The sequence below is a fragment of the Xiphophorus hellerii genome, chromosome 2 (assembly GCF_003331165.1).
Source record: "Xiphophorus hellerii strain 12219 chromosome 2, Xiphophorus_hellerii-4.1, whole genome shotgun sequence".
In the NCBI taxonomy this organism is placed as follows: domain Eukaryota; kingdom Metazoa; phylum Chordata; class Actinopteri; order Cyprinodontiformes; family Poeciliidae; genus Xiphophorus; species Xiphophorus hellerii.
Window position 1 is genome coordinate 24703846 of NC_045673.1, and position 25968 is coordinate 24729813.

The 25968-nt window shown below is 40.0% G+C and overlaps 1 protein-coding gene across 3 annotated transcripts in view; it reads left to right on the forward strand.

The window, feature by feature from the left end:
• LOC116736960 (transcription factor SOX-6-like) overlaps nt 1–25968 on the forward strand; it is a 154320-nt gene that overhangs the window by 3556 nt on the left and 124796 nt on the right. For 2 of the 3 annotated variants that reach the window (XM_032589883.1, XM_032589863.1), the window contains exon 2: nt 17861–17931. The exons of the other annotated variant lie outside the window; for it this stretch is intronic. The gene's annotated coding sequence lies outside the window, so the exon portion shown is untranslated. The remainder of the gene's footprint in view (nt 1–17860; nt 17932–25968) is intronic. 3 annotated transcript variants of the gene reach the window in all.

Genomic DNA, 25968 nt, shown 5'->3' on the forward strand with positions numbered 1-25968 from the left:
TAGGACAACTGTCACCCAAAGAAGTGATTTGTGTCACTGTTAAACTCCACACAGTTACTGAATCTAATCATATATTTTTAAATGTATTGAAATTTATTGATGCTTTCATTGAACAAACAGTGGAGAAAACTGTAAAAATAATGCAGGCCGTTTTGGGGGTATGTGAAGATCATTAATTTGATTTTATTGTGAAAGCGGTAAATGAAAAGGATCTTATCATGAATTTATCGCGATAAGTAATGAACGATATGATAAACGCGATGATAAAAGTTGATGAGCAGAACTGTCCTATAAGCAGGATTTCTTTTTCTATGAATATGAGATTTTTAAGTATGATTTAAACACTGTTCACTGATCTACTAATTTATTTGTTTATTATGGCATATTAATAAAAATCTCATTCAATAAATTGTGTCAATTGATAAATAATAGCTGATTGTATCAAATCAAATATTACTCAAAAGTTCATTTATTCCAGAAACCTTTATCACTAATTGAAGCACATTATATAGATTAACTCCAGATAGACGAATGTTTGAAAGACTCTTATTGTTAATTATAACAATTTTCTATTGACTTTTAAAATTTTAATATTACATCAGCCAATTAAAATAAACTGTTTTTATAAACAGAAGTATGATCTTAATAAAAAGTATGTTTAATGTTTAATACCTGCTGAAAGGCTGGTTTTAAAGGGAACGTCTTACTAAATGAATGTGACTGCAGATATTTCACATTGAAGAACCAAAATGGACTTTATTTCTTTTTTTTAAACGGTTTCAGGGTTAAAACTTTGAGTTTAATACAACTCAGTGTTAGTCTAAATAACTTGTTTTCTATATTTCTAAATGATATCTCATTTCCAAAGATGCGTCACTCTCAGTCCAAACATAAATGAATCATAAAAGAAATGCCTTCCTGCTGTAGAGGGATACATCCAGAAAGTTTCCAAAAGGGGATTCGTATGGGACTTGTGAAGCTCAATAAGTTATCAAATGCAAATTAAAAAACAAAACATTTGGAAGAGATTTGACATTAAAATGCCTGATTTGTTGCTTTCAAATGTTTCTAAGATCTTAATGATTTACTTAGTTTCATTTTTGTATTGAAATCCTTTCCAACAAAAAGGATTTTTGAAGATAACATCTCAGTCTCCAGGCCTTCGTTTCATCACCAGGTCATTTCTAAAAACAACTGTCTGATTTCCCACTGCATTTCCAGGTTCACGATCTCCCGTTGTGACAGCCTGGAAACGCACATGGAGCCACCTTTAAATCGGCCAGAAATGTTCAGGAATGGGATTCATTTGCTCCGGCGTGAAAACCCCCCCAAAAACAACAAAAAAGTGTTGTTGCTTTGTTTGTTTTTTTCTGAACGGATTTCATTTCGCCGGAATGATCCGCTGGAACGCAGAGCGGCTCTCGGGTTGCGGTCGGGGAGGAAGAGCGAGAGACCACCCTCCTCCGCCCCAGTATCGCCGCGATGGAGACTACCTGACTCGATGAGTCGTTTTTGTCGTTTTATTTCTCCTCCCTCCATCCAGCTGCACCGTGCTGCGGGTTTAAGCGCTTCCAGATGTTTTTTTCTTTCTTCTTCTTCGTCTTTTTTTTTTTTTTTTGCCGAAGATGTCATTCAACTTCATCGCTTTAAGCCTGTGGCCTCGATCCGGAGAGCCTTAATTATTTGTTGTCGGGGCTCTTTGAGAGAGACACCGGCCCCCCCACTTACCCTCCACACACACCCCAGCCCTCTCTGAAATTGGACATGTGTTGTACAAACACAAATTAAACATTTAGCCCTAAGTATTTCTTCCCCGGGATCCTAAGTGCATATTAGTCAGCCTATACTTATCTCCGGCCCCAACGGCACACCCAAATTGCAGTGCTGCTGCTGAAGAAGAAGAAGAAGGCTCCGGGGGCCCCCGGAGAATGAGCGCTCGGAGCGCGCTGGCGGATACCCCCGTCTGTCTTTTTTTTTGTTTTTTTTTTTCAACCACAAAAGCCGTTGTAGGTGTGTGTGAGGACTTTCACGTCTTTTGTGTTTTCTTCGTTGACGGAGGAACGCGTGACGTCCCTCTACGCGGACACACTGCTCCGTGTCCCGCTTTTTTTCTTCCCCTCCAAGGTGGAGGGGAAAAAAAAAAGAGACACATTTGGGCCCCAAAACCCCTCTCTTCCCCCACACTTCTTCTCTTTTTATTTTGGTGTGTTTTGGTTGTGAATTTATTTTTGCAGCACCTGCCTCCTTCCCACTGTCCGAGTCCAAAGAATGAAACGCTTTTGAGTTCCTCGCTTGTCTCACACTTGTTCATCCGTCTTTCACCTTTGACCTTCCTTCCCCTCTTCCTTGGGTAAAGGGGTGTGTGTGTGTGTGTGTGTGCAATAAATGCATCGTTGACGTCAGCCAACAGCAAAATTTGAGAACCATGAGTAAAATTGGCATGTTTTCATGCCATTCGTGCAAAATTTAAAGCAAACAGGATCTCCTGAAACATTTTGATTAATCTTGAAAAAAAAAAAAAAACCAACCAAAAATCAGTGCTGTGTATTAGAGATATATTAGATATCCGATATTAATATCTGTATCAGTCCGGATATTGAAAAAATTCTATGTCAGACATCGTTGATGACGATGTGGCCGATCCATGGGGCAGATCTAGTCAGTCCATTTCTATGCTTTGTGCTCTGAGTGACGTCATGCTTGATTATTTATGACTTTTATATTTAGAATTCCTAATTGCACTTTCTGAACCATTTGAAAGAAGCTTTGTTGCAGTTTATTAAAAAAAATTTTTTTTAATGTTTCAGTTTCTTTAATATTTATTTTCATTGGCTGTTCTAGTCCTAACTGCACTGACTGAACAGATGAAAGTTGTTTTTACATGTATGACCGAGCTTGTGAAGCTCTTGGTGTGTTTAAGTGTGTTGTACTTAAATACAGCACACAGTGCAGAGTTATCAAATAAATGTGCAATTCAGTGCATTTATGTCCGTGTTTAAAAAAAAGGAAAGAAATATTTTGTCAGTTCAGCTCCGTTTCTCTGTATCAATTCAATATCGGCTGATATTGATAACCTCAAATATCTGTATCAATATAGGAATTGAAAAAAAATTGATTGGCTCATTCCTACTATACATAGAATTTATTATTATTTTGTTGTAGCGACGATTGCAGAAATGTAGAGTGAACAATTTAGTTGGAGCTTTTCGGAGGAGAATATAGAGTACGACAAGAATAACAGGCAGGGGCGTACACAGACATTTTGGGGGCCAGGTGCTCATGTGGAATTAAAGGGCACCTTGTTTGGCACATGGCTGATGTAGCCGTGTGAAATATAGCAATGCAGAATATGGACATTTAAAGAATTGTCTATACTTCTGCTTGTAGATGATGTAATATGACAGAAATTATTTGAGAGCTAAGATTCATGAGATTAACTACAAACCCTTGAGAAATGAGGAAAATGATGTTGAGCAGAATTACAAATATGTGGAGCACTGGTAATCTAGACTTTTAATTCTAGAAATAGTAGCTTTGGCCACACACTCCCTTTGTGTACATTACAAATGTGTGCAAAACTTTGTCAATATTGCGCTATTGTCGAAAAAACACAATTTCACAATTGCAGTGTCTCCATTAAATAACAACATGTAAATAAGTTTGTTCACGCAATAAGTCATTTGAAAACATGACTCGTATCATCCTCCAACTACTTGCTGTCGTCTTCTTCTTCGTGGTTTGCGCCAGCGGCACCATCTGGTTGTTGATCACGTGACTCGTAAAAAAGTGTTTCTATTGCAATTTTGTGAAATAAACCAATTTTGATACAACAAAAAAACACCTCATCCAATTACAAAATTGCCTTGTTTCCATTAATCAAACTTATTTTTGAAATGGTAAATTGTGCAATCATTTGGTCAATGGAAACGCAGATAGTGTGAGGGAAAAAAAAAAACAGATTTCGGAAGGGCACTGTTTTTGTCCACAGGAAAAAGGAGTGGGTGCTCTAGTACCTCCTAGTGTCTGTGTCCATCCCTGCTAACAGGCTAATATTAGCAGCTTAATGAAATCATGCTGTTCGCTGCTTGCTATCTGCAGTTTCAAAACACAGTTACCGTCACAGAAACGATAACGGGAGCCCTTTTACTTTTCACGCCGTTATCAGTCGCGTTTTTCAGAAGCTGGAATGTTTCTAAATTGCCAAATTAGTTTTTCTTCTGAAGGAAGGGAAGATGAGTGAAATAGAAGAGGCTGACCACCTGTGGAATCAAAGATAATAGGCGTCTGCAGCGTTACCATTTGGCTGAAGGTGGAAAAAAGATAACACAACTTTCTCTAGTATTCCATTAAATTGGGCTTGATTTGGTTCCCAGATCCAACTTCAGAAGTAAAATAATCTCCACATAAATAGTCAGTTTGTTTCATATCTGCTAAACTTTCTGCTGAAAATGGCTGAAGATGTTTAAGAACCACAGCGCCGCAGCGTTGGACTGTTCATAACTCCATCTGTGCATTTTAAAATCAGAGGGAAATCAAAAGTAGTTCAAGACTGCATTTAGCACAAAGCGGTTCATTTCATTTTCTAATTTTGCAATAATCTGGAATCATTTGTTTACAATGCCGTTTTTGTGCTCCAGTAGATTTTCACTCGGCACTAAAGGATCCTGCAGCTCGGAGTGGAAAAACTCCTCTTGCTCTGCACCGATGTGCAGCGCAGAGATCTGGGTTGGTTTCTCCTGTTTGGTGCCGGAGAAACGAACCCAATAACTGAAGTAGCAGGACAAAGGAAAATTCCTTTAATTTGGTTTAAGCACCTTTAGACAAAGATACAATTCTTTGCAAAAAACAACAAAGGGATCTGTGTTTGTGCTAAATATTTTTAAATGATTCCTTTCTGTATTAGAAGTGAAAATGTGATGGAGGACTATTGAATGACATTTCTAAAAGCTGATGAATTCCTCATATAGCACTTAAAACAGCGGAAACATAATTTAGCTCACATTCTCTATTTTGTAATTTTTGAAGAAAAAAAAAAGAAAGCCATTTATAGCAGACATAAATGCATAAAAAAGTACATATTTGCTCAACAGATTTTAAAAATGCAATCAGTTCCTCTCAATGATAAAAAAATAATGACATTTCTATCTGTGTGAATAGTTCATTTTATCATAATTTCACCTTTTTTTTTTTTTCACCAAACACTCATGAAGCGTTTTGAAAAAAAATAAAAACTCTGATCCTTCTTTAATTCTCAAATGTTGTATTTAGAAGTGATTACCTTGATATGTTCCTACTCATCACTGCTTACACATGCAAATCTAATCTATTGCTTCTTTGCTTAAGTTCATCTAAAAGAGCAGAGTTCTGGCTCTGGTGTGTGTCCTTTACTCCCATGCAGGGCCGGATCTAGAAGAATAAGGGCCCCTGGGCTGGATCACAGAGGAAATATCTTATTATTTTTTTCCAAATTAGAGATCATTACATTAGCTGGTATGAATTGTTGGATGGTTGGTATAGAGTTTATTCCACTTTCATAAAATTCCAGTTTGTTTGCCTAGCAAGTCTGGTTCGTTTGGGGCGGTGTGAACGCATATTTGAACTCTGGTCCGCCTACAGACCTAGCTCTCAGTTCTGTTGCAGTGAACTCTGGCGCGATTCAGATGCATATTTCAGTGCCAAGCGAACCGTAGACCGCTCCTAAAGCAGGAAGCCAACTATAGCGCAGGGAATTCTGGGTAAATACAACCAAGACAAACATGCATGTTTACTGCTAGCGGGAGAAATGGCTTTTGGCCTTTTGCCAAAGAAAAAACAGAAATTCTACAACCGCTAAAATCTGACTATTCTCCAACTTTGTTTACATTTCGTGAAGTATTTAGGCCGTAGTACTTGCCTAAATACTACAGCAAGTATTTAGTTTTCAGAGGCAACTTCCTCTGAAAAAGGAAGTTGCCTTTTTCAGAGGTTCCATGGCGTTTCCTTCAGTGGTTCTTGGTGCAGCCTTTGTGAGGAGGTGAACAGGCGGTTAAAAGGGTTTGATGTCGTGAAAGCGAACTGCAGCAGCCAAGTGTGAAAACATCCTAAAACATCTGGCAGACGGATCAATGTTGGTCCCAAAAAGATGCTAATTTTCAAATATGAGTGTAGATTAAATTAATAAAAAAAAATTAAAAAAATTAAATTGATTTTGTGACTTCAATATGAGGTGCAGTGTTTGTAAAACATGCAAAAATTTTAAAACAGTTTTTTTAGGGTTCCCCAAAACGTGGCGCCCTGGGCTACTGCCCATTTTTTGGGTTATTTTTGTTGCATAAAATCCTAGAATTGATGAAGTGTGCAATTCTATCATTGAAAGAGACTGTATCTAATGTATAAAAGGATTGTAATCTTCAGCAGAGGCAAATACCAGAACTAAACATGAACGATGGAGTCGTAGAAAAAAAAAAAGAGTCTATCACTTCCCGAATATTAACATCATAAATTGCAGGCCTAAAGTGCTGTGGTCAGCCTGTTTGACTCCAGTCAATCACGGGGCTGACTCTTTTATTTGTTTCTTTATTTTAATTTCTGCCAAGACTATGAAGTGACCAGGTGACTGACACAACTGCTCCAGGGAGCCTTTCGTTGTCAGTCAGCAGCTGTGGACTGCAAACGCAGCAGCGGCGGTGACGGATCCTTAAGCGACCTTCTCTCCTCCTGGTGAATTTACAGAAATACGAGGACGTTTTTTTTTTAACACCTCTTTCTTCCTTTTCTTGCCGAGTCGCCCTAAAATCATTCAGGTGGTCGTAATTTAAGCTCTAAGCTCAATTAGATATGGCTTTTTTACGACCAATAAGCAGCTCCACAGACATTAGTGTGAAAGCTAACAGGATTAGCATTAAAAAATGGACAAAAACTGGATGATTTGAGGTATTTAAATAAATAACTAAATGGACAACACAAGCTCTTGTACCGCTGCTTGTTTTAGTCTGAAATATCATGTGACCCGTGTCTCTGTATTGTCTTATTCAGTCTGAGTCAGCATGCCTGGTTTTTATTGTTCAGAAATAAAAAACATAACTTTGTGCTTACAAAGGACATTGTTTGGGGTGGGGAAAAAAAAACAAGATTATGCCCGATCACCTTGAGAAAAATTATGATTTATGTTCAAGATATTTTTCAAAATGTATCAGAAATGATTTAAACGGTTTGAAAAGGCTCTGTGGCCACAGCAGTTCTTAAATTACGTAATGCGTCTTGTCAATATTGAAAAGTGGGCGTTAGCAAACATCTCGCGGATAATGTGGCGTTGTTAAAAAAACAAACGGGTGGGGTTCGATAGAGAAGAGAATATGGACACCTGAAAGTTTTCACAATTGACTAAAAGTGTTGAAGATACACCGGCTCTCTTTTCTTAGTCTGCCAGGCTGCTTGCATCTGTATTGTCACGATATATCAACCCCACCCTTGTGGCACACCCTGTAGGTTAAAACAAACAATAGAAATTATTTGCTCTGGCTCTCGATGAGCACTTTAAAAGCTGATCTGAAGTGATAATACCTGTGAATCAGATACTGTAGCAGCTGTTGCGTTTAAAGTCTGCAGGGATACTTGATGTTTAAGGTCATTTAAACTTCCAAGCCATAGTAAATCCATTCTTTTCAACAGAAAGCCTTTCTGTCCTGCTGAGCTTTTCTGGAATCATTTGGACGCTGTGCTTTAGCTGGGTCAATACAGCAAAAGCATGGTGGATTGGGAAAAAGCCCCACTCCACGAGGCAATCTTCCACTTATTTAGTTTACTTAAAATTTCTGAGCATGAAGCCTCAGTCAACTTAAACTTTGAAATTTCAAAATTTAATGTTTAAGTTTTAGTAACTGATATATTTTTGTAATCAGTTTTAATTATTATTTTAAAAAACAAGGGGTATCAGAGTCAATGGGAATAAGTAGAAATATGTATATCATATTTCAGACTTGCATTTGTAAAAAAAAACAAACAAACAAACAAAAAAACTGATATTTTGGCATAAAATTTCAATAAAATAATTTTTTTGGTTGTAATATGACAAAATGTAAAAAAAAAAAAAAAAAAAAAAAAACGGAAAGAAAATCCAAGAAAACCTTTAAAAAGCATCCAGAGACATTTGGCATAAAATGCAAAGCCACATTGCCCCAAAACTCAACATGTCACTTCCTGTTGTCTAAAACTCTCTACATGCTGAAAAGCTTCAACCTTCTGCTCACCCTGACGGCATCAGAACAGGGTTGTGTTTTTTTTCCATTTTTATTTCCAGTGAAGCAGTTCCGTAGCGAGATTAGAACCGGCTCCGTGGTGCTGTTTACTGATTGCTGGAATGAACTTCAAAAAAACATGCTAAGATAAAATTTATTGTTTTCATAAACAATGTTTACTTTCTCCTCCCAGAAATCAGCAATAATACAGCAAGTATTTAGCTCTGAACAAAAGTCTTAGGCCATCCCTCATTTATTTTTTCTGTTTAGTTTCCCAGAAGCTAATTGTTCTTGTATCCTTGTAAACCTCTGATCTGACTCAAAGGATGAGCCGGTGTCATGTCTTTCTATGAAACCACTTAGCAAAAAGCATTTCAAAATGTAATCTTTAGATGTTTTGCTACAAGCAGTTCACCACTTCAACAAACTGCTTCCTCTTCTTCTTTAGGCCGTTTGATTAATTAAATAGTACTCTAGCATCAGTAAGGCAATTTGTAATTGTTCTGTAACTTTGCATGAATGCAGACGCATCTGGCAGGTTTAAAGTTCAAAAGCAAACCAGCCGTAAACGACCCAGATGGGTCACAGGGCTGTCAGAAGAAGCCTGGCTAACCGTCCCTTGACAGTGGTTCGGCGTAGTAGGGTGTGGTCGCTGTATTTTCGGTGCGAGTCCTCCGAAACGATCCTGTGGTGAAGTGGAGACGGCCGGGGATGACACGGCCCCCGCCCGCCGAGCAGAAGCCCTGATACAATTGGTCGTCCGCCAGCTTGTCCGCGCGGGGCGTCGCCATGGTGTCTTGGCCGTAAAGCGGCCTCTAGTCGATGTCATCGTTATGATCGGTGGCGAGGGAGAAGAGGCAGATGTGGAGGAAATAAAAGCGAGGTGGGCCCAGGATAGAAACGTAGCAGCAGCGTGACGCTATGAGAGCCGCACATCAGATTTGTGCCGTGTGTCCTGAGATGCTGCGACAGAACACACACCTCACCCCCCCCCCCCCCCCCCCCCCACCCCCCCCACCGTCCTGCTTACTTTGCATGTGGCACAGTGCAGAACGGCCATGTTTGTCACTCTGTGATGAGGGAGGGGGTGCCACTGGCTCGAGTGTCCAGCTGACTGGACTCGGACCTCAGGTTTCGGCCTTCTGACATTTACCCCGCAACGTCTCACTGACAAAAGTACACTTGGGTGTGAGCGTTTCACATAGTGTCACGTGAGTTGTAGACTGTAGTTATTGTGATTTTGCTGTGTTTGTCTAACACTTTATTGATCCCAAAGGGAAATGAAATGTAACTCACATTAGTCAAGATTCTTCAGAGTTGTTGTAGATGCTGATGGCTGTAGGGACGAAGAATCTCCTGCAGCAGTCTCTGTTTCAGCCTCTGACTGAAGTCTCTGTTGTATGAAAGTCTCATGAAGACGATATTCAAAACTTCTTAAAATTAATAGTGCATCATTGTGAAGTCGGAGGAAATATTCATCACAGGTGAATACATTTGAATTCAGCCTGACACTACTCTGATGCCCCTAAATGAAATCCTGCACAACCTAATTAATAAACAGTGTCCACCTGTGTGTAGTTTAGGCGTAGTCCACACGTAACTGGATACCTGGGACAACGGAAGCATTTTTGTTTTTATATACGTTTGGGCTAAAAATGATTATTTATGAAAACTCCAACCAAAGTAGAGATTTGAGAAAACTCTGTATTTGTGTTTGCGTGTACATGGGAAAACGGAGATTTATGACCCTATGCGACTGTGACAAATAATGCGCCAATGTATCCATCGTCTTGCTTGATATTTTATCAACTTTATTTTTGAACATGGTATTTTAAAGGATCTCAGTTAAACAGGAAGTTAAACGGTTGTTTTGAAGCAGTCTGATTGGCTGGCAAAGGTTTTAGCTTTGCGCTCCACTGCCCCCTACGTGTTTGGAATGTTTAAAACAACGCTCAGGGGTGTATTTGTTCTGGTTTGTGTGAATGAAAACTTTTCTGAAACTGATCTTGTGTGTATGATATACATATATATATATAGAGAGAGATTTTTTTTTAACAGTGTGGTGGCAATATACTATTACTGTCCTCACCTTAAAATATAACTGGCATCATGATGATGATGATAAGATCATGATAAGGGGATGTTTTGTCTTGAGCAGGTCGGGCTCCGTATTAAGGAGAAAAACAGTTACGTCGTTGAGTCTACAACGGTTTAACGTTGGAATCGGGTCGGTCCCTCGACGGTTCTTTAAGAGGTAATTCATCCCTCTCAGCTTACGGCTGGTGTGTAGCCAAATAAAATGGCCCTCTGCCACCGCGTTCAAAGTCCGTGGTTCCTGCCGGTGCAGGAAAGGGGGGGAGAGAAAAAACTGCCGCCTCAGCATGCCGCTCGATCTCAAGAAGCTCATACCGGGTCTCCCCTGTTAAGTAAGGGAACATATTTAGACCAGTCTGTGATGTCAGTTGTTATTGCTGGAGGCCCGCTATAGGAAAAAAAAAAAATCTCATTTACCTTTGTAAAGCACTTTGGTGAAAAGCAGCTTATTCCATAAAGACACTATTGTGATTGGTGCTGTGTGTGTATGCGTGTGTGTTTAGGTGTCGCTGCTCCAACCTCCCTACCTTGAGGACTTCACATGTGCGTTCTTTACGTCTCAAGTCACAGTGGTTTCCGTACCTGTTTGTTCTCGCGGCGGTCTGTACAAACAGAGTGAAGAGGTGGCTTTTTGTGGCTGGAATTTATGAATGACGGCCGCTATTGTAGTCACAATGAACGATTACACATTTCTGTGGCGTGCCACTCTTTGAGTTTTTTTTTTTTTCCATATTCTTTTGGAGCAGTGAAACTCCACAACTTACTGGAGGACAAGGCGAGACATTAAAGGGCGAAGCAAGAGGGATTTGCGTTTTCTTAAAAAAAATTTGATTTATTTGAAGCGAGCGAAAGGAAATCAAAAAAAATTACGTCGATTTTAATCATTTGAAAATGCTAGAAGCATATTAAAGACTTTTTTCACATGCCTATCTGCAATTTGTTGTCTTCTAACCAGCTAATTTTACTGGGAATGTCTTATTTGCGTAGTGAATGAATTCTTCTTTGAATATCTATTAAAATCTCTGGAAACACAGTCACAAAATAAGAATAGAAAAAGGTCACTGCCAGCCAAACATGCTGAGGGACTCAATTTTGATTTCAAATCGGTGCATTTTTCTCAGATTTTCCTTTTGTTTAGTTGTGAATTTTCCACTGACAGGACTTGGAAAAGCAGCGAGTGTAAAGAAACGAGAAAATCCTGGCTTCATAAGAATTGATTGCATCAAACTCAACGTCACAGCGCAGTGAAATATGAACGTCAAAAAATATATCACTGTGGACGCAGAGTGATGTGGAGGAATTAGAAATGGCAGCAGAAACATCTGTTGGATTTAACAAAGAATAAGTCGTGTTCAGACATTGGGGCTGAAAGACAAAAGTAAGAAAAAAGAAGTCTTAAATAAAACAAGTGATATTTATCAGCGGTGTACATGTTTTTTTCTTTTCCAGTTGTCCTTTTTAAATCATTCGTGCCGACCACCTTCTTCGTCTCAACAAGTCTCCCCTCGTGTTCGGCCTCTCCGTGTTTCACCGAGCAGCAGATTTGTGCTCCGTCCTCTAAATCATTTCCCTCTCTCGCAAATTGCTCCCCGCTGGAATATTGGCCTGACAGCCGTTTTTTTTTTTTTTTTTTTTTTTTTCTCCTTCCTTCGGCTTCCCCCAGTGGACTCATTTACATTTATGCACGCAGCAATTAATTACAGGCTGGCGCTGGCCTTGTAAATTAAAGAATGGGACGTGGAGGGAGGCGCGGAGGGGAGCGAGGTCCCCCCTTATTAATTGCCCCCCGACAGTTAAAGCCTTGTTGGGGTTGCGACCGGGTTGACTTTCGACCCCGGAAAAGCTAAGCGAGAGAGTCGGTGCTTCTTCCTTGCGCCTGATTTCAATTCGCCGTATCTGAGCGAAGACGTTTGTTTGTACCCGTTGTCTTATTTTTCTCTGCACTCTTTTTATTTATTTATTTATTTTTTCGCAGACTGTCCCCCACGCCGCTTTGCAACCTTTTACGTTCTTGGCAGCCGTAGGTCATCGTTCCGTCGTTCCTCGTGTTTGTCTCGAACGAAATACCCCCCCCCCCTCTCGTATTCCTGGAGGTCTTTCATTTCAATACTTATGGAGTTTTTTTCTACTTCTTCTTTTTTTCTATAGGCCCAAGAGTCAGGCAGGCAACTTCTCACGGTATTGGCCTTTTCATCGCAAAGACGCTCCAACTTTTTTCATGCGCCTTCCTTCACAAGGCCTTCCTTTCTTCTCTGTCACGCAGTGATGTGTTTGTGCATACCTCACTCGTTCGACAAAAGAAGGGAGAGATCCTATTCACTTTTTTTGCCTTTGACATTCACCTCTTGTTTTTACAATCTTTTCCAAGGCGTGCTGTTTACACAGTGGAACAGGCTTTGTCTTGAAGGAGTCGGACAATGGCGAGCAGCAGAATGTAATCTCTTAAGGGTAGCGAGCGGAGTCGTGAGGTTTAGATGTATGTGCCGCCACTTGCCCCTTTCGTCCCTCTCACCCCTCATCCCGTTTCCACCCTTCGCTTTAGCAATATTTTATGTTCACAGCAACTTGAGAGAGAATACATATTGTCACTTAAGCTTCCGCAGTGTCCATCACCCCCCCCTTCGCCGCCCCGGTTGTTTGCGAAGGGAAAGTAAAAGTGTTTCATTCATTCAAACTCCCTCTCGTCTGATCCCTCTGTTTAAAAGCCCTCTATAGCAGTTTGAACAAGCCTCTTTCATACTTTCAACAAGGTCTTTTTTTTTATATTGGATGTAATCAGGAGACATTATGGTCTGACTCATTTCTTGACGATAAAACAATTGGCAAGCTTAAAAAGTCAATTTAAATGAAAACTTGTGATGGTAAGCTTTTTTTTTTACTATTGTATTTTGAGCGTCCCTCAGACGGGACGTTAAACACACTTTCTGTTAACACATATGTCAACTGATGTAGCTTGCTTATCCTTTATCTGACCAGAAAGGAACTCACTGAAATCAAAAACTTCACGTTTTCAGTAGTGCCATGGAGCCGGAATGACAGTCAGATTGTTTGCCAAACCAAGATTTAGACGTGGAGCAATTTCAAAAGTTTTCATTTTTAACTCCAGCTAAGACAAGTTGGCAGCAGAGCCACTATTTCACCGTCTGTGTGATCGGACATTATGATGAGTTCTTTGTTCTGCTACAGCTGGAATTACGACGTGGAAAGTTGGAGAGCAGCGAGTTGGGTCACCAGTAAGGCCGCTGTGCTCATACAACAGAGTGACAGTTAAATTGGGTTTTTTGGTGTTTTATATCACATCTCGTCATGTAACATCTTTGAAAAAAAAGATGTTTTATAAATGTGGACTGTGGATGCTGACATTCGTTGTAGGGCTGTCTTTTTTGCTGCAATACGGTTAGCATTGTGGTGCTATTTTAGGCTTCTCCTTTTCGAGTCTGCCACGAGATTGTGTTTTGAAGCAAGATCGAAACCCCAGTTCTATCGCTGTTTGTGGACGTTGCTTGTGTGTCAGATTTATGAGTGTGCCAAACACAAAAATTTCGGCTCAAGACTTTAGTATGCAAAAAAAATGAAAGGGGACTGGTAACGTTAAAATTAATGCATTTAGCTCAGCAGTGACAGTCACTAGCTTTTAGCTACACTAGCTAGCATGTTCAGCTAGTTAACAGAACTGACCAAGAGGAAGTAAACAAAACAAAACACTGTATCAACATTTCCTCATTCATACTTGTAAAATGTGCATATACAGTAACTCCTAGATAGCTTTCCCAGGAAGAAATTTTGCTCCTACATTCTTGCATTCTTTGGTTTGTGTTCAGTTCTTTTTAATCAGCACCAGTGAACAAAGTCTTCAACAGGTGTCAGAATCAAATTTTATGCCCTAATGTGACCTATAAGGGTGTGTAGTGGTTGTATCTGGGCTTTTAGCCCCCTATCAGCAGCAAAACTTGACCAACAGTACCAACACCCAATCAAAAAAAAAACCCCAAAAGCCTCTGATAGCGTTAAAAATCCTTGTGGTTGCCACTCCCAGTTTGAATTTCTGGTGAATTGACAGAAGTATAAAGTTTATTGGCGGAAAGATTGGGTTTGATTTGTTGGTACAGAACCACAGTAAATAATTTTTTTTCCTCCGGGTTCTCTTAAAACAAGTTTATGAGCTATTTCTTTACCAATATGTCCTTGGCATTTAGGCTGTTACTCTTCAAGAACTGAAACAAACAAGAAATCAAATAAGCAACTGATAGATGTGCAGCGCAAATTGTCTCCGAAATGTCTCTGTTGGAAAATAATACATTTTAGAAACTCATTTTTGCGAAACGCTAATGTCTTCAAAGTTGGCGGGGTATGAGGTTTGGTTAAAAAAAAAGAAAGTAAAAAAAAAAAATCAGAAGCCTGTGCAATAAAAGACAGTTTCATGGTGTGAAATGTGTAACCGTTTATTGGAAGTGTGTTGCTTGCTTACGGGCCCCCTCAGAGAGAGAGAGAGAGACAGAAAGAGAAAAAGAAAAAAAACTGAGCTAAATAATATTTGATGTTCGACGCTACCAGCGGCCATCTGAGAGACGGCACATGCTATAAGCTCATCATTTATGGGTCAAGTGAAGCTCATTTTGGTTTAATTGGCCATATGATTATTTGGAAACTCTGAACGTGGCAGCGCCGAGCCGCATGCTGCGGCGCGCTTATTGAGATAGCTTCTGTCTGATAGAGTTCCATTGTTCTTACCCCAGAGTGTCTCCATCTGCACAAGTGGCCCTGACAGCTGCAACAGGATGACATTTGGGGCTATGCATATTTGGTAGTTTCACTGTGTGCATTCATTGTTCGGGTGCAGACCCTGCTGTGAACAAACAACAGTTTATCGTCACCTCACCTGTACCATCTGTCATCCCACCACGTCACATCGTGGCCTTTCTAAAAGACGATTCTCTGTTCTACATTGTTACCAGTTTTTACCCACCCTTAGCATAAAGCAGTTCATTCAGGTGTACTACAAGCATACTTAATTTATGCTTAAAATGAGGCAGTTTACTTGAAGTTAAGTTTACTTGATAAGTTTAAGAATAGTATAATGTCTTGATCCAAGTGCAGAATGAGGTTAAGTCATTGACTCATGCTACATTTACTATGGCAGAGTAAGTTTTTCACTTCACACATTTGTCTTGATATATTATCTGTTATAAACTTGCATGTTCAAGATTGCTTCTGGAGTTTAAAAGTTTACAGTAAGTAGTATGTGTGCTGAGTTTCATTACCTCTACACACCAGAAACATGGAAACATTTGACTTGACTTTATTAATCAAGTTCTAATTCCTTTCATAAGCACGCTTGAGGCATACTTTAAATATACTTAAGTAAACTAAAATGTAAACCACAAGTCTATACCTAGTACACTATTATTGTACATAGATGAGTGTACTTGTATCCTTGAATGCATAACCTGATAAACTTAAAATGACCTCATAACAGGATACTTAAAGTAAACTTTTTATAGTCTGGTTTGTTTGGGGAGGTGTGAATGCACAAATGAACTCTGGTCCGCCTATAAACCTACGTCTCTGTTAGGTCATAGTGAACTCTCAAATGCGTATGTGAAAGCCAAGAGTACCAAAACCAGGAAGTGGACAGGGAATTCTGGTTTAAACACAACCAAAACAAACGCAGGAGTGTAGTGTTTACATTTTGTGAAGAAGGAAGTTGCATTCAGTGTTTTCCGCTGAGGTTTTTCGTGTCATTTCCTTCAGGGGTTATTGGTGCAGCGCCATCAGAGGTGTGGAGGGGAACAGGTTGCTCAAAGGTTTTTGGTTCGATTGACACAGTGCAGTGTGAACCGAACTGCACCAATATAAAATATAATAAATGTTGCAACTTTGGTCCCCATCCTAACCAAATCTACCAGACTATCAGGTGTGAAAACACCATTGAAAACTTTGTCCATTTTTCATGCACATCCCAAAAATTGACAAAGAACCTAAAGTCACAAACCCTAAAACTTAAACCCCCGCTGATACTTCTCCTTACCTGCAGCTCGTACCCAAGTACTGACAGTTTTTATGGATCCAAATTTATACTTAAATGCTCAAAATGTTTGGTTATTACACAAGCTTCCATTGAATTTGCTTATTAACCAGGTATGTACTGTATGTTTTGAGGCAGCCAGCTGTCTCTCTGATTACCCAGCATTCCCCAGGTGTTGGACCTGCTATCTGCAGACGAGCGGGCGTGAAATGGAGGGGAAAGAGAGGAACTGGTTCAGCAGTCGCATGAAACGTGTTCAGACGGGTCAGCGGGAGCTGCGGAGTGTGAACTGGGATCTGGCTAATCCGTCCCAAAGTCAGCCGATTGCAAGATACTTTTGAATCTTTGAATTCAGTCGGACATAAACGAAAAGGAGCTGTGTCTTAAACTTGTGTGTTGCAGACTCGTGTATATATTGGGGTTTTTTGCAGATGATTTATCATTATTATCTGCTTCTTTGTGCACGCTTAATAGTGCCCTGAGAGAAAAAAAATGCAAGAGAAAATCATTTGGTCGACTATGGACATGAATAAAAGATCATACATGCCCAGAGTTTGCTTTTTTCTTTATTGTTCTCAATTAGCCTCAAATTTTGGAATCAAAGGCGTTTGTATTGCCCTTTTTGCACAACTTAGATGCCGCATTTAGGAGCCGTCATGATGCCAAGTTCTGTTGGAGCAAGTATTACTTTCTTTTTTCCACTCCATGAAGTTCCTCGTTATCTTGTTCACCTCTGTATTTCTTAAATTACTGACCTCCCACTATCAATTAAGGTTAGCTCCCATCCTTCTTCAATTTGGGATCACTCTTCTCTGCCACGGCCGCCCGTTCCATGTCGCGGTGCTTTCAAAGAACCTTGTTGGCTGTTTTGACCTCTTTGATGTTATTTGTTTTCTGTGACCGCCTGCTTGCGGCGTGAGCGTGCGAGACCAAATTGAGGCCGACGCCGGATCAAACCACCCAATCAAAGTGGTTTGTTCAGGCCGGGCCGCTGAAGAACAGAGAGCTGTCCGAACGAGACCTTTTATTTTTTAACTTCCTTTCACTGGAATTTGTTCTTAAAGGTAAACATCAGGCATCGCTTACGGCGTTAAGAAGGATTGCGGCCAATTTCTTACAACTTCAAAGGGGCGTACAAAAATCCCGTTGTTTGTTAGACCTTGCGTGGTATGAGAGTATGTGATGCTGTTTGTTCAATGAAAGCGATGTGAAGGAAACACACTGATCCTCTCTTTGCTCCGCTGTGAACTTCACACTGGTCCTCTGTTCGGTCTTGAACATCGACCGCAAAGGCCTCAGGTGGGCTGAAAGTTTTTCCACTTTGAGTTTGTAGACTTTATCGGAGCTCAGTTTGTAGGTCACCAGTGTGAAATAATGGCTAGTGTGTAGAATCTCATGGCTTTCCTTCGTCATCATTTAGGTGAATGCATACCCTGCGAGGGAACTCTGTGATGACAAAGGACAGACCTTTTGATGTGTGACACTTGAGTCACTTCGTTAAAATGCAGTTTTCTCTGTTTTTCAGGCAACGTTCATGCGTTTTAAAGTCGACCACAAGTGAGACGAGGGTGTTGGAGCTGAAAGTCTCTTATCTCTGTAAGTTCCCTTTATCCTCCCCAAACTGTTTCCTCTGTCCATCTTCCTTCCCAGCTTTTCCGTGACACTGTTTGGTACTTTGGACAAGCTTTCAATTTCCAAATGATTTTGGCTATGTTCTTTCAAGTCAGATTTTTTAGTGCAGCTTTTGTGTCTCTGTGTGTGCGTGTTTAGGATCTTTTCTGGCATAGTCACTAACTTTCTCAAGACTGCTCCTTGTGAGGAGCACAGCTTGTTCTTAATGTAATGGAAGATATGTTTTACAAATGGAGCAGCGGAAATTAATGATAGTCAATACAATGTCTGTCTTTACTCTTGACTTTTTTTGGACCTTTTCTCATTTACCTTCTTAAAAGGGACGCATTTGTTTTTGTGCTAGAAAAGACAAGTGTGGTCTTTTTTTATTGTTGTTGTTGACTTATCTTTCAGAAACCACTTACTGTATTTTTGTTTGTTGTGCATGAGGCTCCACTTCTGCTTTTCGAAGATGTACAGATGTACAGTTTTGACGTGCGAGTGTAAACGTTGAGAAGCTGCAGCCCCGAATGAAACCTGAAACTTCATTTGGAAAGGAGCTCAAAGTTGAACTGAGCAGACTAAAATTTCATTATCTAAGAATCATTTTGTGCAAAGATGTAATGAACATGTTTTGTTTAGCCCATGGGCCTATCCTAACACAAACAGAGAAACTACACTAAATGGAAGTCAATAAAGTCTCCTGCTACAGTGAACAATTTGTAGTCCATTTAACAAAACTTTAGCACACCCGTGCATGTCCTCTGCAGTTTTTGTCCCCTCCCACCACTACGGCCACTGTCTCATACTAAATGCTATTGATTTGTCTCACAGCGAATGTAGCGCGCCACTTTGAGCAGTGTTCTCCTCTGAGCGCCCTCAATAGCTGCTTTCACTTTAGTGAAGAAAGGGGTCTTTTTTTTTTTTTTTTAAAGGCTCTCGCAGGCATCACTCCAGGAACCTTTCAGCACTGGGACCCTACAGTTTGCCTTTTAATGGACTTTCTCTCTGTAAGCAATAAAGATTATATCTGGAGTCAAATAGTGCTGTCGGTAACACTAGCCTAAATGAAGCCAATCCCGACGGTTTCAGCAGGGTCGGGGAACACTGGAAATCTTCTGATGGGGAGAGGTTGGAGAAAAGAGTGATCTGGCCATCTGGCTAATCCCCCTCCGTGTTTAAGAATACTTATTAAGGCACTCTCTGGTGGCCCTTGAGTCGTGTCACGGCTAGGTCAGCAAGTGTTCTGTTTGATTCTTCCTGGCATCTCAGAATCGGAGGGCAGCAAAAATCTGGGTGCAATACTACCTTGAATTCTGCTGCTTTAGAGGGAGGCTCATCTTCAAAGAGAATTTGCCATCTATGTAGTCTCATAATCTGGGGTTGCAAGATCTGGAGATTGGACCAGACTATTGAGGCATAAAATCTTTTACACCCTAAAACTACAGCCAACTGACTGACTAGATGAACAATTCATGCCTGTGCAAAAGGACGTGACTTATTTGGTGCGTCACATTTGTTCTTGTTTGTTTCTATGAGCTGAACGTCAAAAATGAGAAGCAGTTGTCTATGAAATGCTGGTATAGCTTCCGTCTACAGTCTTTAGGCAGTGTTCAGAGTCTGCGGTGGAGTATTTGAGCGCTCCTTTAGAGATGGGGTGAAGAGTTGCTGCTCTGAAAAGGAGTCAGTTTGGGTGTTTGAGTAGGATACCTTTCCCTGAAGGTTTTTCTATCAGGAGGAGACTCCGGATTTCTTTTAGGGAAAAGGGTATTTCTTCTGGTTTGGGACATCTTGGGATGAATCAGAGTAACTGGGTAGAGAAATGTATTAGTTTCCCTCTTAAATCTAACCCCCAACACCCAATCTCTGTTCAAAACATAGGTGTCAATGTCGTAAAATCTTTGAGAGGTTAGTACTTAAAGCTGCAGTATGTAACTTTTATAAAAATTGTTTTTTCCACATTTGTTCAAACTGTCACCATGTTGTCAGTATGTTTTGAGACATATTATTTTCTCCATCTCCTCCCTAAGCTACTGTTGCCATCTAAAGAAATGCACCGCTCCTGACCAAAACCAACCAATCAGAGCCAGGAGGTGGGTCTTAGCGCTGTCAGTCACCCTCATGTACTCGCTGCTAAATGTGCTAATGGTGGAGAAACAACTCTGCTAGCTCCAGCAGAGCAGGGGAGGATGGGTGGATGAACAACAACACACGGAGAGTGATTGGCAGCGTAAAGACACGCCCTCTGACTCTGATTGGTTGTTTCTAGTTAGCACTGGGCAAAGGCAGAAAGGCTGTTTTTTCACAGATTATGTCTCATACCATAATGTCACAACATAGTGACAGTTTCAACAAATATGTGAAAAAATATATTTGTAGCATGTAGTGTCACTACACGCTACGGCTTTAAGAGCTTGAACTTGAAGAAAACCTGCATTTAAAATTCTGGGAAAACATGAAAAACTGCAGAACAAAGTAACTTAATTCTATCAATCTCACTTAACTGCATCAGTTCTTCTAGCAAACTTGAAATTGTACTAACATGCCTTTTTTTTTTTTTTTTTTAAATGTGATTACTGTTAGAACAGTAATCACATTTTCATACCATAAAAAACAGGTTAGAGGAGGGAGTGAATTCTCCTAACAAAATTACAGTCTTGATGTTGTGACAGAAACAATTTATGGTGTCTTTGTTTTGGGGGTGTTTGAAATGGAAAAAAAACGGTGCCACGCGATGGAGAATTAGCACAATTAGAGACCGCACTTACTGCGGTTTTCGTCACTTCATAAAATCTGAAGCAAGTTCACAATGTGCTTATCTTCAGACGGTGGAGAGTCAGAGCTTAATTTGTGTCCCAAAAGGAGGTTTAATGATGAAAAAGAAAAATAAGATCAAATCCCGATCTAAGGCTAAATGCTTCTTAAATGGATCAGTAGCTTTGTATTTACTGACCTGGATTTCAATACGAGAATCGTCCTAATTCCGAAAATCTGTAGAAACTAGCTGATGCTTGTAAAATCAAAGCCCTTATTTAACTAACTGAACTAATGGCACATGTGTGAGGAGTTAAAAACATAAACAGATAGCTAGTGGTTGTTGAGATAGCTTGAAAGCTAATTAGTTAATAAGCTAATGAACTCACTGAGGTTGCCTGTTTAGCTTCCCCAAAACAATTTCCTTGTTTTTCTTTCTTTCTTTCTTTCTGCTTCATCTTTGTATGTGAACTTCACTTTGCTCCAATTAGTAATGTAACACAATTTAGTGTTGTTTCTCTGCAGTTAGCTGTGTGTTTACTGTCATTTTCAGGCCAGCTAGGTTTCACATGGCCAGTCAGTTTACATACACTCATTATGAATGATGAATGCTATCATTTTAGTAATTTTGTTCAATCGTCTTCCAGTTTATAATAATTGAATTCAAAAATACTTTGTTAATCCCAGAAAAAAATGAAATGTTGTAACTCATATTGCAAAATTTTCTTCAAAGGAGTTATTGTTGATTCTAATGGCTGTGTGACATCCTCCTGTAGCAGTCTGTATTACAGGTATTTTTGATGAAGCCTCTGACTGAGGACACTGTTGTTGTATGACAGTCTCATGAAGAGGATGCTAGCGGTTATCCGTAATGTTCTTCATTTTTACATTAAATCCTTTGCTTCGTCATCTCTAGAGGTTCCACAGTCGTCCCTGGAACAAAACCAAAACAGAACCAGCCTTCTTTATTAGGTCGTTGAGTTAAGTCTCTGGTTGTGATGCTGCTGCCCAATCAGATGACGGCAAAAGTGATGACACTCAACAACAAACTTATAGAAGATATGCTGCATCTTGCTGCAAACACTGAAGGACCTAAGCTTCCTTAAGAAGTACAACCTGTTCTGTTGCTTCTTTTAGATGATGTCACTGTTGAGTTTCCAGTCCAGTCTGTTGTCCCTATGAACTCCAAGGTATTTATAATATTCATCCACCTCCTCTTCTTCTCCCGTGATGGAAATGGTGTTTGATTTAACCCTATTTCTCCTGTAATCTACAATCTTTGTTTACATTCAAGATGAGGTGATTGTTCCCACACCATGACAATTTCTTTTTGTCATAAGTGATAGGTTGGGTCAGATGAGTAAAGTCTTTATAGAAATGGGTGAACCAAGAACCAGAACCATGTTTGGTTCTGGGGATGCAGAACCAGAACCAGCACTGTTTTGGATCATCTGCAGATTTTTTTGTTTTTTCGGCAGATTTGTGAGGACACTGTTGAAGTTATCAGTGTGACTAATGATAAACTCATGGATGCTATTGTCTAGGTCTTGCTGGGACATTAGTCCTTTAATCCTGAAAAAGTTTTTCATGTGATAGAAGTCTGATTTTGTAACCGACTTTATATGTCTTTGAATGTTCAGGCCTGAATCCATCACTACGCCCAGATTGAAGCCTGATAAGTAGTTGTAGCTGTAATAAAGATAATAACTTCAGTGTGTAGTTTCTTTGCAACATGCTGAGGAACATTTGTCCAAATCTTCTTGAGGTTTTGGATTTATACATTTGAGCTGCTAAGTGTAATTTTAAACCTGTGTGGATTATACAAAATCCACTATTAACTCAAATTTGTGCATCCAACTCTTGCTTTCAAAAGCCATTAAAGTTGTAAGTTGTGTAATTGTTCCACCCTAAGAAAGTTGAAGAGTTAAAGTTATTTAAAGCCCCAAACCCAAGCAGATATTGAGTGTGTATAAACGGTACAAATGGAAAAAAATAAACCACGTTTGTGAGTTATATATTTAGGTCTACAGCAGATACCATTAAGTTTTCTTTTTTTTATTATTTAGTAAGTTTGGGGATGCGGCGGGGGTAGTTCTGAAGTTCGGTGACGTGCTGTGGCGAAGCAGCAGATTATATGTTTTGTGTTATGGATTTGGTGGTTTGTCAGGCTGTGTCGGTACCAGCTTATTTGTGTGTATCCTTACATGCATGGTGGTGTTTTGCTCTCTCATGCCACATCAGTATCTCATCCGAGGCCCATCTGGTTCACTTAAGAGGCCAGCGGAGCTGCAGTGGCGAGGGAGGCCGGGTCTGATCAGGGCTGGGCAGGGCCGTGCCGGGCCCGGCAGCAGTTCCTCTTCGCTCACACAGGAGCCAGTGGTGCGAGGCCCTCTGCCAGTAACAGTATAGATCAACCCTCGCGGCTTCCAAACCACCCAAGCTCATACCCACTTTCTCTCTTCTATTGCCCTTGAAACGAGGTCTGCTCTAAATATTATCTCCCCCTGCTCTCTCTTACCTCTGTTTATCCCGGAGTCGGCAGAGACGAGAAGAGAAGCCGTGGGGCTGAGTCACTTTTTCCCCCCTTCTCCGCTTCTCTCCCTCTGCTCTCCTCGCCAAAACCGCAGGCAGCGGCTTCCTGGAGATGAGCGCCTTTTGTCTGTTCTGAGACTGCTGCGGCTTTGGGCAGATCCTCCTCTGGTGAGGTAATGCGAGGTTCGGATGAGTGGGACAAGTCGGAAAATAAAAGGTGCAAAGCGAGCGGAGCTTCGGAACAGATCGATATTTTAACCTTTTTGAGCGTTTTCTCTCAAAAGCATACGTGCTTTCCGTCTTTCCTTCTAATGTTTGCGCACATTCACAGCTCTGTCTAGGTGGTCCGATCTGCTGAGTAGCTCCACTGCAGGCCCTATGTGAGTCAGGTCCTTTCACACAGCAGAATATAGTTTGTGGTACAATTTTCCATTATCAAGAGGTAATTGGAAGCATTTCTACAAATTGAGGCTGAGAATACCACAAAGAAGTCACTTTTTCGATGATACCTGCTTCAATTGCAATTAAATCTCAAAGTGAGGATCCTGTTTTGGTAATTAACCAGTCAATCCTGGATGTTGCGATGCTTTATTGTGATTGTTGTGGCCTGAGATTACTGATTTTTTTTTTTGGCACCTTTTTCAAAACTTTGCGGTCAAAGTTGCAATTTTTTAAAGCTTTATTCTTTTTTGATGAAAAAGGTTTAAATTGCTGCACATAATAAAGATTTCTTTTAAATATGTGTAAAGTAACACTGGCTGCGTTTCCATTACAAATATGCTCAAATGCTGTCAATATTCCACTAAGGTCGAAACCCCCCCCACACAATTTTGCAATTGCTGTGTTTCCAAAAATACGAAATATAATTAAAACCACAAGTGCGTAATTTTGTTCATGCAATAAGACGTTAAAAAACATCCCACGGAATCATCCTCCAATTACTTCCTGTTGTCGTCTTCTTTGTGGTTTTTGCCAGCAGCAACATCCAGGTGTTGATCATGTGACTCGTGTGATCCGGACAAATGTTTCTGTTGCAGTTTTGCGAAATAAACCGATTTTGATACAGCCAAAAAAAAATAACTTTTTATCAAAAAACAAGAGTTTTTTCAAAAAATTTCTGTTTTCATTGAGCAAATTTATTTACGGATTGTCAAATTGCATAATTATATTGTCAATGGAAATGCAACTTCTATATAGAAATTTAAGAGGATTGGGTTTGTTCCTGGCGTCAACTAATGAGCAAGCAATGTAAAATGGGTAACAATAACATTTGTATTCTATATTAACAAGCTTAATATGACATACTAGAGATGGAGTAACTAGTCAGAAAATATGGAAAACGTTAAGGTGATTGGTCATATTTGTGGCAAAGTCGCAGCTTCCTGGAGGGACTGATTAACTTTCTGTTTTTCACCTGCTGTTTGATCGTAAACGCATAACAAGTTTTAAAGGTTTTATGTGAATTTTTTTCTTTATTCATGTCAGAGCGGGCCGTAAAAAAAAAAGAAGAAAAAGTTCGACCCAGCTTGTGAATATGCGTGTGAACGTGATGAATTTATGAGCTCTTGTTTCATTTTCTTCATCGACGACAACTGTTATCTGCTCAGACCTCAGGCCTCCCATGGAGGAATGCCGCCGCACTCGCGGACATTCCGGATAATTGCTTCCTGTCATGGTTCAAGGAGGTCAGAGGGCAGGGTCAGTCTCAGCTGTTCCATCAGGGGCTTCAGAGAATGCCACCTGGCCCTTGGGCCGCAGTGATCCAGCATATAATGGAGAGCAAACAATATGCCTCTTCACCTTTTCTACATTCTTCAACATGCTGGAGCTGGAAGAGGCGTCCTCACCAGCTGTTAGGCTCATCTTAACGCTTCGTTTAAGCCTCTTTGCTCCCCCGCTCCCTCGCTCTAATTTGTTCATTTATGTCAGAATTGAACATGCTCATATAAGATGTATCAAGCTGAAACACGATCACCAGCATTGTTTTAATGCGTAGCTCGACCCTGAGAAATACTGGAGCGTTCTACACGTTGGCGGAGGTGGATTGCAGTCCGTTGTCGACGGCTAAAATGTTTGCTGAAGATGATTTAGTAGATCAAAGAGCCACTGAATAGACACATTTGTAGTTTTTTTCTCCCAATAAATAAAGCTACTTATTAAAATACTTTTAATGAATACAATTTTGAACACCTCATATAGGTCCAAATGATGGAATGTTTGACTTGGAAAGATTTTGATTTATTGAAAAGAATATGTGGATTTTAAGATATGATTTTTAAAGTACATATAATTGCTGTCTTTCTTTTTAGTCTTTAACCACAGTCAGTGAGATGTTTTTCTGCCTTGTGTTGGACTTAATCATTTCGATATCATTAGACGAAGCATCCAGATACTACTATGTTGTTCTTGTTAGACCAGTCATGTCGAGTTACCAGCCACTCACTTCAAAGGAAATGTATCCTGCTAATAAAAAAAAAAACAACACAATTTCGCCATTACGTTGTTTCCACTAACTAAGAAACACAATTAAAATCACACGTGACTAAATATATTCAAGTCATTCAAAAACACTCTGCACCATCATTCTACAATCTCTTCCTGTCGTCTTCTCGGTGATTCGACCAGTGGCAACAAATGTCTGTTGTCTCATGTGATGCGAAAACGGTGTTTCCACTGCGGTTTTGCAAAAATAAATTCATTTCAATATGACCAGAAATAATAATAAACACCTCATCC